Source organism: Misgurnus anguillicaudatus, chromosome 11 (genome assembly GCF_027580225.2).
Source record: "Misgurnus anguillicaudatus chromosome 11, ASM2758022v2, whole genome shotgun sequence".
NCBI classification, from domain to species: domain Eukaryota; kingdom Metazoa; phylum Chordata; class Actinopteri; order Cypriniformes; family Cobitidae; genus Misgurnus; species Misgurnus anguillicaudatus.
The window spans coordinates 22,842,957-22,855,956 of NC_073347.2; the positions used below are offsets into that span (position 1 = coordinate 22,842,957).

General features: G+C 37.9%; 1 protein-coding gene across 2 annotated transcripts in view; it reads right to left on the minus strand.

The window, feature by feature from the left end:
* Positions 1-13,000, minus strand: part of c11h10orf53 (chromosome 11 C10orf53 homolog) — a 43,459-nt gene that overhangs the window by 28,251 nt on the left and 2,208 nt on the right. Inside the window, exon 4 of one of the 2 annotated variants that reach the window (XR_012372164.1) lies at positions 8,001-8,177. The gene's annotated coding sequence lies outside the window, so the exon portion shown is untranslated. Of the gene's footprint in view, positions 1-8,000; positions 8,181-13,000 lie in introns of both variants that reach the window. The other variant, XR_012372163.1, reaches the window with a different exon arrangement.

Sequence of the window (13,000 nt, forward strand, 5' to 3'; positions counted from 1 at the left end):
GTTGCCGTAGAAACTATGATCCTCGGACCGAACCATTCCTCCGGTACGGATAGCTGACACCTCGTCTCGCCCTGCGACAGCTCGTTTTATTTACAACTGCAGCCTTGTCACTCTTCACTCGGTGACATTGCTCAGGGGATTTTTCTTGGAGAATAAATTGTGACTTGAATCTTGTGTTTTCTCTACGCTGTAGCACATAGGTGCCATGAATCATTAATTAGTAATTTGTCACAAATGTGTCATGCGTCTGAGTTTTTGATGAAGATGGTGGTTGGTGGGCTGTATGGCTATACTGTGAATTGTTTTTTTCTGGAGGAAGTGGCTAAATGTGACTGTGGGCATATACTTTTACCAATAAGGGTACTACACAGTGTCATAGAAGAAGCATTTTTGGCTGAATGGTTCCATAAAGGATCTTTAACATATGAAGAACCTTTCTGTTTCAAAAAAGGATAGTGATAAAGGATTATTTCTTTACACCAGAAGGAGAACCAAAGAGCATGAGCTGCACCACCTCCACCTGTCTATATAAAGAGGTGCATAGGCACATTGGAGAGGTTGACACTTTAGTCCATCCAAAGGACTTGCTAGAAAAAGCAAGAAAAACGTCAAGATATGAGGAGCCGCCAAATGTGCAAGTTGTTCCCAGCATTCAAAATACACAAGTTCATCAACCGCACATTATATCTTACATACTGTTAGGCTTTGACCACTAGGGAGAAACACTGAAAGCTGACATAAGAGCGTTGGGAGATGATGGCGGTAATGATGTGGAACATCGGCAAAGCCCTGACAGATGATCCTTACACTTCTGTGATATAGGAATGTCTCATTGCTCCTCATGGGTCATAATTTTCATTCACTGAGCAGTTGACACAAGGGAGCTATAGCGGATTGATGGAGTGGCACTGAGGGACCATTGCACTTAAGGAGTCGACTTCAATCTGGTAGCCTTAAATTCTGCTAAATCACCCTAACCAACATAGACCTCCAGTTACACTTTTTATTGCCAGCCTGTAAGCACAACTGCCTTAGCGCATCAAACCAATCCACCGCAAAAACATTTCCCTGACACAGAGTGCTGCTTTACTTCAATGGGATGGTGTGTATAAAAACTGGCAGAAGTAATTGAGGGTTTACTTTCTAGCCCTGCACCATTTAGGATTTGCCACTTTGTCCATTATTTCAACAGAGTGACGTTATTTGCTTGTTGCAATGGGTACCTTAGGAGAAAATGTATATGGTGACTTTCTATATCTGCTATATTGTATCTGTTGCATCTATAATTTAAATTTTAAAATTATAATTTATAATTTTAGGTGTGCAAGCGCTCAGGTGGAGTACACAGACTTTAACTCTTTGCTGAAGGTTGTTATTAATGTAAGACGCATTGGCCAAGATGTAGAAAGAGGAACAAAATAAATTAGGGCTATCAAATGATTAATTGTGAATAATCGGATACAAAATAAAAGTTTAAGTTTACATAATATATGTGTGTGTCCTGTGTGTAATTATTTTGTATATATAAATACACACACATTCATGTATGTATTAAAGAAATACATAAAATAATAAAGAAAAAGATTTGATGCATTTAAGGGTGTGGTCCTGGTCAAGACAATCTCCTGAACTCCAAACTGAATGGGAAAGAAAAGTGATTTAAGCAATTTTGAGAGTGGCATGGTTGTTGGTGCCAGACGGGCTGGTCTGAGTGTTTCACAATTTGCTCAGTTACTGGGATTATCACACACAACAATTTCTAGGGTTTACAATGAATGGTGTGAAAAGGGAAAAACATCCAATATGCGGCAGTCCTGTGGGCAAAAATGCCTTGTTGATGCTAGAGGTCAGAGGAGAATGGGCCGACTGATTCAAGCTGATAGAAGAGCAACTTTGACTGAAATAACCACTCATTACAACCGAGGTATGCAGCAAAGCATTTGTGAAGCCAGAACACGCACAACCTTGAGGCGGATGGGCTACAACAGCAGAAGACTGCACCGGGTACCACTCATTTCCACTACAAATAGGAAAAATAAGCTACAATTTGCACAAGCTCACCAAAATTAGAAAGTTGAAGACTGGAAAAATGTTGCCTGGTCTGACGAGTCTCGATTTCTGTTGAGACATTCAGATGGTAGAGTCCGAATTTGGCGTAAACAGAATGAGAACATGGATCCATCATGCCTTGTTACCACTGTGCAGGCTGGTGGTGGTGGTGTAATAGTGTGGGGGATGTTTTCTTGGCACACTTTAGGCCCCTTAGTGCCAATTAAGCATTGTTTAAATGCCACACCCTACCTGAGCATTGCTTCTGACCATGTCCATCCCTTTATGACCACCGTGTACCCATCCTCTGATGGCTACTTCCAGCAGGATAATGCAACATGTCACTAAGCTTGAATCATTTCAAACATGACAATGAGTTCACTGTACTGAAATGGCCCCCACAGTCACCAGATCTCAATCCAATAGAGCATTTTTGGGATGTGGTGGAACGGGAGCTTCGTGCCCTGGATGTGCATCCCACAAATCTCCATCAACTGCAAGATGCTATCCTATCAATATGGGCCAACATTTCTAAAGAATGCTTTCAGCACCTTGTTGAATCAGTGCCACATAGAATTAAGGCAGTTCTGAAGTTCTGAAACACAGTATTAGTATGGTGTTCCTAATAATCCTTTAGGTGAGTGTATATAAATGTATATTTCTATATATTTTATCTTATAAATAAAAAAAATTGTACATATAAAAAAATTCTAAAGTTATACATGCATGTGTCTGGTTTTATATAAACATAATAATAACGCCTAGGACACAAACATAGATAATGCAAACATATACTTGTATTTTGTATACGATTAATCGCGAGTAATCGTTTGACAGCACTAGTATAAATCCATTTCCACAAACTAGTCACACCTTTATTCAATTTTACAATGCATGGAGGAAGCAAAAAGTGGAATTTTGTCATTCCTAAGCAATATGATTTTCTTTAAAGATGGCAATCGTGCAGATTGTTGAAAAGAACCAGGTTTATATTTTGTGCCTCCATTAAAAGGCGTAAAATGTCCACTCACAAATGACGTCAGCTGACAGTGTTCATAGGGAGAACGTGATTTGACCACATGGTGCCGTCATGGTTTTGCTTCTGAAGGAAACCAGTTTGATGCCACTTTGCAGCAGTACAAACACATACGTCTGTTCACTTTGGTTTTGTGTAAAGATATTGTTTGTTTAGTTTGCATTTTAGTAAAACTGAGACGTCAACATTCTCCTTCCATGGCTGAATTTATTACACTGCACATGACATTATTTACTGGTTTGCTTTACAATTCAAACTCTAGATTTTCCCTCAATGGTCTCTACTGGAGCGTTTTATGCTTTGTTTAGAAAACGGTGAGACTTTGATAGAACACATTGAAACTAAAATGAGCAAAAGAACGTCAGCGAAGTCGCGCCTGTGCGTTATGAGCCTATTTATTGAAGCAGGTTGTCTGCCGGTGGATGTGTGAAGTATCTTAGTTTCTATCTCACGCAAAGGCTTGAGGAGTGAACATATTGCTGTTCTCCAGTCTGCTGGTTCTGCTTGTTACTTAGGGAGTTAATGGCTGTGAGTAATTGATTCAGTCTAGTGTGTTTGGGAATGCACTAAGTACTGTGCTCTGGTCCCTTGATTGATGAAACCAACACACAGCTGATGCATCGAAGAAGCGGTTTACTCCCATGATTCTCTGTGTTTCCAGAGCTGCCCACCAGGGACAAGACAAAGAGCCACTTTTGATTTACAATTGTGATTAAATGAGCATAACAGACAGACCTCGATTAGCCTGAACAATTTCCTTGAGGCTAAATTCATTTCACAACATTATCCACTAGCGTAACTGTATCTGTCAATTTTGAATTATTTACGGTACTTATTTGTATGTTACAACCTAACATTTAATTGTTGTGTAATAAATACAAATTGAAGACATGGGATGTGAAGTTATTTTTGTTTAAGCTATTTCTTTCAGCTGACTGTAATTCTGTTTCAAGAATGTACAGTATTTTCCCAATATAAAGGCTGTATATATACTGTACTTTTATAGGGTTAGGTTTTATTTTGTCTTTATTTTTACTACTTGCTGCGCTCAGTTATTTTTGGTGATCTTGCAAAATAAGTGTAGTAAAACAGAAACTGAGCAATAAAGCCATATTCTTGTGAATGAATGTAATGCTAATGAATGCACTTGTTACACATGTTCCCCCTGATGTGTGTGATTTGTGGCCTTATCATTGCAGTTCCCGTCACCACATCTTGCATGATCAGGAAGTTGATAAGTGCTTCTGTTTTCCAATGAAGCATCTGTGGTGGCAGAACCAGGCTCGCTACACCGTGTGCAACAGCTCCCTATCTGCCTATGGGGTTTTCGGTAAGAACCACCTGTGCTTCATTTGCATATGTTTATCAACCAGTGCACAAATATGTTACATTTCCAGATGTTTTGTAGAAATAAACAATATATGAAAAAAGTCTTAAAGGGGATATTTCACAAGACTTTTTTACGATGTAAAATAAATCTTGGTGTTCGTAGAGTATGTACGTGAAGTTTTGGCTCAAGATACTATATAGATCATTTATTATAGCATGTTAAAATTGCTACTTTGTGTGAGCAAAAATTTGCCATTTTGGGGTGTGTCCTTTGCAAAATGCAAATGAGCTGATCTCTGCACTAAATGGGAGAGCAGTGGTTGGATAGTGCAGATTAAGGGGCGGTATTATCCCCTTCTGACATCACAGGGGAACCAAATTTTAAATACTTTTTTTACCAAAACTAAGTTACTGGGTTGATCTTTTTCACATTTTCTAAGCACCGGGTACCCAATTATAGCACTTAAACATGGAAAAAGTCAGATTTTTGTTATATGTCCCCTTTAATATACACATAGCAAATTGCTATTTGTTTATTGTAATAAAAAAATAAAAAAACTTTTCTGATTCAGATATATGGGGGTAAAACATAGCCTGTTTCCCCATGCTGCCTTGTGCATTAACTTTTTCACCCTGTAAGTCTAGCATGGAAACTATGGCCCTTTTTTGCCCCTGAAATAGGGAACCAATCACAAAACGGGGAGGGGCAGCAAGACAATGACGACGTCTATGCGACACACCGAAGCAGTTTTGCTATTGGTTATAACACTGCAACATACGCGAAGTTACTTTTCAATGCAGCCTTAGATAGTGTTCTAAATAGTTTTGAACGCAAGTTTATTTGAAAAAGAGCAACTTTTGGCGTTAAACTATTTAATATTCAAGAAGGATGTTTGGATATGGCAAGACATGATAACCACGGAGTTTTATAGCGCTTTACATACGTCATCTGGTATAATTGAAACGATTGGCTATGAGCTACCTACAGATGCATTTGAAAGACATTCGTAGCACCCAATAAACGGCTCTGGTTATTCGTAACCACGCCTCAAATACGAGAAAATTAGCATGTGGTTCCCAGACCACGTCTCATTCTCTATGAGACTGGTCGGGTGTTAGTCAGGCTAGGTAAAACACGTTTATCTTAATAAATATAAATGAAACAATGTTTTACATCACTATTGATGTTTAATTTTTAGAACTTTGTGTCTACTATTTTTTGCACTTGATACATGTGTACTGTGTCTTTCCATCATCGCAGTACAATTACTTGCTATTGGCCACAGCCTAGAATTATGAAAATATTCAGAAAGTAAAATTGCATGCACGCACACAAACACACAGCTGGTGTCAAGGTGGAGTGTCAGACATACTAGCCGTTTCTCAATGTCAAGGAAGGATCCTCGGAAGCTAGAATTTCGAGGATGCTACGTCATCGACGTCCATCGAAGGACTGTTCCAATGTCGAGGATCCTTGAAATTTCAGCCAAGGACTGAGTCCTTCGTTCGAGAAATATCCCATATACAGGAAAGGATGCAAATTTGTATCCTTCGCGCTCTTCACGCGCTGAAATCACCCACAATCCTATGCGCGCAGCACCGAAAGCACACCTTTCAATCACGCAATGACGTATGACGTGCACTTGCTAGCCTGTTCCATTTAACGTGTTCTCCAAATGCTTAAAAGGAGCCTCGCCTAGCCTCTGAAGGAAGTAACTTGTAAGGACTAGTCCTGCCAAGGAAGTATCCTTGACATTGAGAAACGGCTAGTGTATGCAACAACATGACACACTTCAAGTTCTGCAAATAGTAGTTCTGTTGGTCATTTTCAAAAAAAAAAAAAATCATTTCAAGGCCTTCTGAGTGAAGAATCCTCTCATCATCTAGATCGATTGTGATGAGGAGCCACTCAGACAGGGTTATTTATATGCGTTGTCCCACCCAGGCGACCCTAGGTTGTAGCTTTGGTAACCCCTATGAAAATGACTAAATAAAAAAAACTCCACACAAGGGTTAATTTCCTACTGTGATAAAGCACAGGGTAAAAACTGTGGCCTTGGTTTTATTTGGTTATTTTTTAATCCTCCTTTACGGACAAGATCGCTGTACAGTACCACGATCAATAATGATGACTCAAGTTTTGTCTCAGCCAATAAATGAGGCTATAATTCTTGATGTTGCTGGAGCCGCTCTCATTAGCACTGGTGTGTTTTCACTAATGAGCACGGTCCGGAGAACTCGACTGCACGGCCCGAACGCTTCCTGCAGATGAGCAAGGATGACCCTGATTGCTATCTGGTGAGTGGCCTTTCCTGCTATGCCTTGATGGCCACGGGGAGTTTCAAATCTTCAGTTGAACCTTCTGATTGCCAATTTGTTTGATGCTTAATATAGTTCTTGTTAATACTGCCTTCCTTTTTAATCTAGCAGTATGTCATTCCTTGTGGCGGTGTATTGGGGTTAAACGCATACAGAAGACGAGATTGGTACTAACTACCCTGATCAGTGTTTACAAGTCATTAAACAAGGAACTGACTAAACAAAACAACTTACAGTATGATTAAAACATTACTTCTTGTAATATAGGTGCCCAATACTGAAAACAAATCCTTTTTAAAATTTTATAATGATTATAATTGTAACCCTGTAAGTGGAATCCAGGTTAAAGTCTCAATCTGATCAGATTAAGAGCATCAAAGTTTCATTTCAATCATTGATTTCACAATGTACAAATTGGTGGGTTTTTACAGACTGGGTCACAATTTGTTATAACTGTATAGAAGTTTCATACTGAAATATTACACAATTATGTGGAGTTGCTAATGACTGCTATAATAAACTTCCACAATATTAGTTTGTTGTGGCACATTGAGGGATTTTTGACATGATATTAATAGATCATTTTAATGAGCTAGCTTTAGTTTGTTTAAGGAATTCACAGGAGACTTTGTGGTCCAACAGCTCTATGACTGTAATTGTGGTCAATTTCTCAACACCTGCCAAATACTTTCATGTGCTAAGAAGGTAAATCACACTACTATTCAGCAAGTCACTAAGTCTAAACTTTGATGTGAATGTAGAATATCTGTTCAGATTTATTATGTAAATATTCTTATTGTAAAAATGTAGCATATCATTTCATACATTGATTTCTAACACTTGCTGCTACTTTAGCTATTAAGACTGTTTAAAGATTTACACCTATGATGGATTTCATGCCACTGCTGTTTGGGTGAAAATCAAAGAGCTTTATGGTAGTTTTGATGAATTTTTGAAACTTACAGTAAGTCAAAACAGATATCTGAAGTGTCTTCCTATACGCTCTTTTGGTTCTGTGCCACTGTAATTGTCTAAAGTGATTCCCTGTTGCAGATAAATACAGAGGTTTGTGGAGCATGAGAAAATCTCTTCCAGAGCAAATTAAACTGTGAGTGTCTTGGGAAGAGTTTGTTTGTTTGTGTGAAAGTGCTCTTAATTTATGGTTTTGCTTGGATTCACAGCTGTTAAGAGTTTTTTTATTATTATTTGTATATTCCCTTAGACTGCAGTTTTCCAACTTTAAAAGTATGTATGCAGTTTGACTAACCATATTTTCATATTCAGCAACATGGCCCACTGTAGTTTTTGATGAGATGATAACAGGTACAAAGGACCTCAAAAGTTCATATCTCTATTGCAGGTACAAAATTCCAAAGAGTAATTCTAGATGATGGCCCTACATCCCAAAAGCCAGGAAAGGTGTCGTCTTCTGCACTGGCAAAGTCTACTGAATAAGGAGAGAAAACAGCTTAACTTAGAAGAAGGAGGGTGCAGCCGCCCTCCTGAAACAGGTTGCTGATATGGTTGCTTTAATTATGTGTGTATTATATGCAGTGTTGGGTGTAACACATTACAAGTATTGTGCATTATGTAATAATATTACTTTTCTGAAGTAACGGGTAAAGTAACGCATTACTTTATAAATGTAGACATTAATAATTGAGTTACTTTTTTAAAAAAGTAATGCAAGTTACTTTTCAGTTTAATTAATTTGAAAAAAAAAACATAATGTACTGAATTAAACTGAACATAGTCATGTAGAACTCCGCACTTTATGTATGCACACCTGAGCGGGAACAATTTGAGTCAGACACGGAGATGGCAGGCCACATTTTTGTGATGGAAATATGCAATTTCTGAATGCAGAAAAAGTAACGCAAAAGTAACTTAAAAGTAACGCAGGTATTACTTTCCATGAAAACTAACTAAGTAACGCAATTAGTTACTTTTTTGGGAGTAACTTAATATTGTAATGCATTACTTTTAAAAGTAACTTTCCCCAACACTGATTATGCTTTTTGCTAATTGTCACATGAACAAATCGGAAAACAGGTGTCATCGCATATGTGTTAAAGGAAAACACCACCATTTTTTAATATTTTACCATGTTCTTACCTCAACTTAGATTAATTAATACATACCCATCTTTTTTCAATGCATGCACTTAATCTTTGTAAAGCGACGAGTGTGCCTCGAGAGCAGGGCCGGTTTTTGCTATGGGCACTGTGGGCGAACGCCCAGGGCGCAATCTATGTGAGGGCGCACGAGCGCACTCAAAAAAAAAAAAAAAATACAATCGGTTTTTTAGACAAACCCACATTTCCATGTCAAGTTAGTGCTAAGAGTCATACACAGGTTGTGTGCGTGTCAGAAGAGGTACGGGAGAAAGGGGCGGGGAAACAGCTTGCGACTGCAAAACGCTCGCTCGCCTTAAGGGGGGCGAGTGAGGGATAGACTGATCCCAGACCAGAGGCCATACAACACAAACTGCTGCGTCTGCTTCCAAAATCATTTTATTTTTCATTCCTAAAATTAACATAGACCCATATACCTACGAACATGTAATTAATTGGATTTTGTGAGAAAAAAAATCTGTAGAGTCAGTCATCTACGTGACTCACGTCACGTGACACCGGTTGATTGACGGGCGAACGGACGTTGTTGTTGGCAAAATGTAATGCAAAGTTAATGATGTCGAGTCTTCATCATCATGGATCAAATTCCAGAAGCCATAAGTTGCCCAGATCAGAAAAATAAGAAAAGAAGATGAGGAAAAATGGGCAAAAGATAAAGGTATGCCGATTTCTACGAGCTAATGTTATTTATATTAGCCTCGCTCTCTTGCTAATATGTTGCTATTAGCCACAGAACACGACTGTTTTTTTTTAGTTTTGCTGAACTAGCAACTATTAGAATTGAGGCACCATGTCATGCAACTAAATTCACCCATAGGCAACACACAGTCTAGTTTGTGTTTGCAACACAATAAGTGCAAACTCACACAGACCTCCTGACTGTGTCATTTTTTATTGCTATACGCTATATGTGAACTTAAATAACTTCTAATATAAATTGACATGCCATTTTGTAAGCTACACAGTGATATAGCTTTTTAAATAATTTGTAGTGTATGCTTAGCATTTGTTAACATCCTATAAACTAATAAAATGTGTGTTATGGTCATTTTAATTGGGTAACTGATGCATGTGTGATGTAAGTGTATCTAACTTACATATTGGATCTTAATTGTAAATTCAGGGGCATTTCTGAAATATTTTGAAGTTAGAGCACCCACTGGCAAAAATGAGGAGTCAGATACTTCAACAGCAGCCACAGACATGGTTGTGGAGTCTGATGAGGAGTGTGTGTGTGTGTTTATATACTGTATTACATTTATTTATCTTGTTTTTCTCTGTTCTTGTTACCTTTTTGTATTTAAGATTATATATAATAAAATAATACTTGTTGGTGGCGGGATTTGGGGGTAATTCTTTTTTTTCTGGGGGCGGCCAAGGGATGGTTCGCCCAGGGCGTAAATCTAGCCAGGACCGCCACTGCTCGAGAGGCAACCTTCCGATCTCTCTGATGAAGCCAATACGACTTAAACTGCAATTTATCGACTGGCCGCTAGAGGCAGGCTCCAAAAGGGAGTCAATTCCCATATAACCCCATGTTAAAATGGCCAACTTTACAGTAGAAAATAATATGTTTACAACCAGGTACAAAAATAGTTTTTGGTCTGCATAGCTAAATTTGCCCTTCATGACAACTGTGAGGGGGGTTAATTTTTTTGTAACTCCATTTAAATTATATTAAGCTTTAAAGTTCCGCATTTTTCCGTGTCAGTACCACAGACTTTCTTTCTCATGTCAGTTTCACGTATTGGTTACTCAATTGTTTTTCCTATTTTCCTACCATTTTCACTTAGGTTTGATGTTAGAATGACTTTCTGTAACACAAAATGACATCCTAACCCAACCCTAACGCCAGGCGACAATGGTTTAAAAATCAGAAAAAAGTAGTGTAAACCAATAGTTAAAGTGACATCCTAATCCAAACTTCAAATCTAACCTTAAGCGACAATGGTTTAAAAATAGGAAAAACAATTGAGTAACCAATACGTGAAACTGACACGGAAAAAAAGTCTGTGGTACGGACATGGAAAAATGCAGAGATCTGTGACAATGACACAGATAAATGGGCAAAATATTAAGTGACTATACCACGGAAATTTGTGAGATCAGGTTGAAAGAGGACACTGCTTTTAACCTTCAGGCTTTCAAGGGCAGGAGCTTTAAATCTATGTTGACAGATGTCAAAATTACAGGTTGAAGCTAATATCGGGCTTGTGCGTTACTCAGAATTTCAGAATTGGCCTCCATTCAATTCATGAATTGAAATTTGAACTGAATTGACTCCGCCCTATAGGAAGTTGAATTTGAATTGGAATGACAGGAAGTGGAATTAAATTCATGGAAATTCAAAGAAATTCCACAGTCACACAGAACAGAAAGAATCTCACATACATTCAGTGTTAGGAAAGTTACTTTGAAAAATTGTTTGGCAACCATTTTAAATACTTGGTTAAAGTAAATCATTCTGGGAAATAAAGTCGTGTTCCATAAAATTACAATTACAAAAAATCTAACTTAATTATTTGTTATGTGACTAGTTTTTAACATTACTTGCTGGGGGAAAACATTTCCTGTTAATGTAATCTGTACAAGTAGTTCAAACTAATATTATTTATAGAATATGTAATGCAATCATATCTGACATATACTGTAAAGCTTAATTTTTAACACTTCACTTACTGTATAATATGTATTTGAATTTCTTTGAATTTCTATTGAATTGCAATTCTAGATCCTGTTTTTGACATCAATTCAAATTTAATTCAAATTCTTAATTCAAATCTAAATTGTGCAAAAGCCTGGTGAATATGTATAATACATGCCACACTTATACACAATATTTGATAAGGTGATGTACGTTTTCATCAGGTTTCTATGTTGCCAAAGAATACACAACACATAACTGTAAGCACAGGACAGCAGATTGTTTGCTGTTTGTCAAAATCACTTGGCTAGTTTTCTCCAGGAGAAATCCTTTATCTGTGTAAATAATTCTTTACTTTTTTCTTATTTGTCTTTCAGAACTGTCACACTTGGCTTCATCCTGAGACGTCAAACAGATGGCATGTAGACAAGAAACAATATTCTCTGTAGCTTTTACAAAATATGCTTCCTTTTTAGACTTTATGGTTGACTTGGGAATATCTGTAACTTCAGCATCTGAGAGAGCATAACTTTAAAATACGTACACATTGGAAGACAAATACAGAAAAGTTGCAGAACAATAATTTTACCACCAGGATAACTATTAAAGTGAACTTAACTAATATATTTTGTTAAAAATCTTTCTGAGCGCATTGCTTTTAACCAACCGTATAGCAGCACTAAAGTATGGTTGTACTGGTGATCAGTCGTGCACTCTCAGAATAGAAGGTACAAGAAGGTACATGTACAAAAGTTGTCAGGGGGCAGTACCTTTTCACCTAAGAAGTGCATATTGGTACCTCAAAGCTTACACATGGGTACTTTACAGGTACATACTGGAAGGTACACAGCAAAACCATGGGTGTTAAAAGTACACTGCTGATGCTTATATGAGTACCACTGGGCGGCACGCCGCGGCAGTGGTTCATGTAGGATGTTGAAAGAATTGAAAGCTTGGTGGTTCAATCCCCGGCTCCACCTGACCAAGTGTCGAGGTGTCCTTGAGCAAGACACCTAACCCCAGCTGCTCCCGACGAGCTGGATGGCGCCTTGCATGGCTGACACCACCGTCGGTGTGTGAATGAATGAATGTGAGGCAATATGTACTTGGATGGATACGCTTTGGGTGGCCATTGCCATCGCTATATAAATGCAGTCCATTTACCATTACCACCAGACCTAGTGATACCATATATATACACCAGCAGTATACATTTAACACTGGTGATTTTACTTTTTACGTAACAAAATTGTACATATTAGGACAAGATACCATCCCAGTAACAACTTTTGTACGTTAAGAGAGTGTGGTTCGAAAATGATTTTCACTCAAGTTGGTCTATTCATCTGGATTTTACTTATTATTCATCTAATAGAAGAATTATAGACACTTGCAATAGTGAATGTAACTTTGAATCTAGACAATTTAATAAAATATTTCATAATTATGTTTATCTGTCAGTGCTTTTTTTGAAATGGCCATCTATTC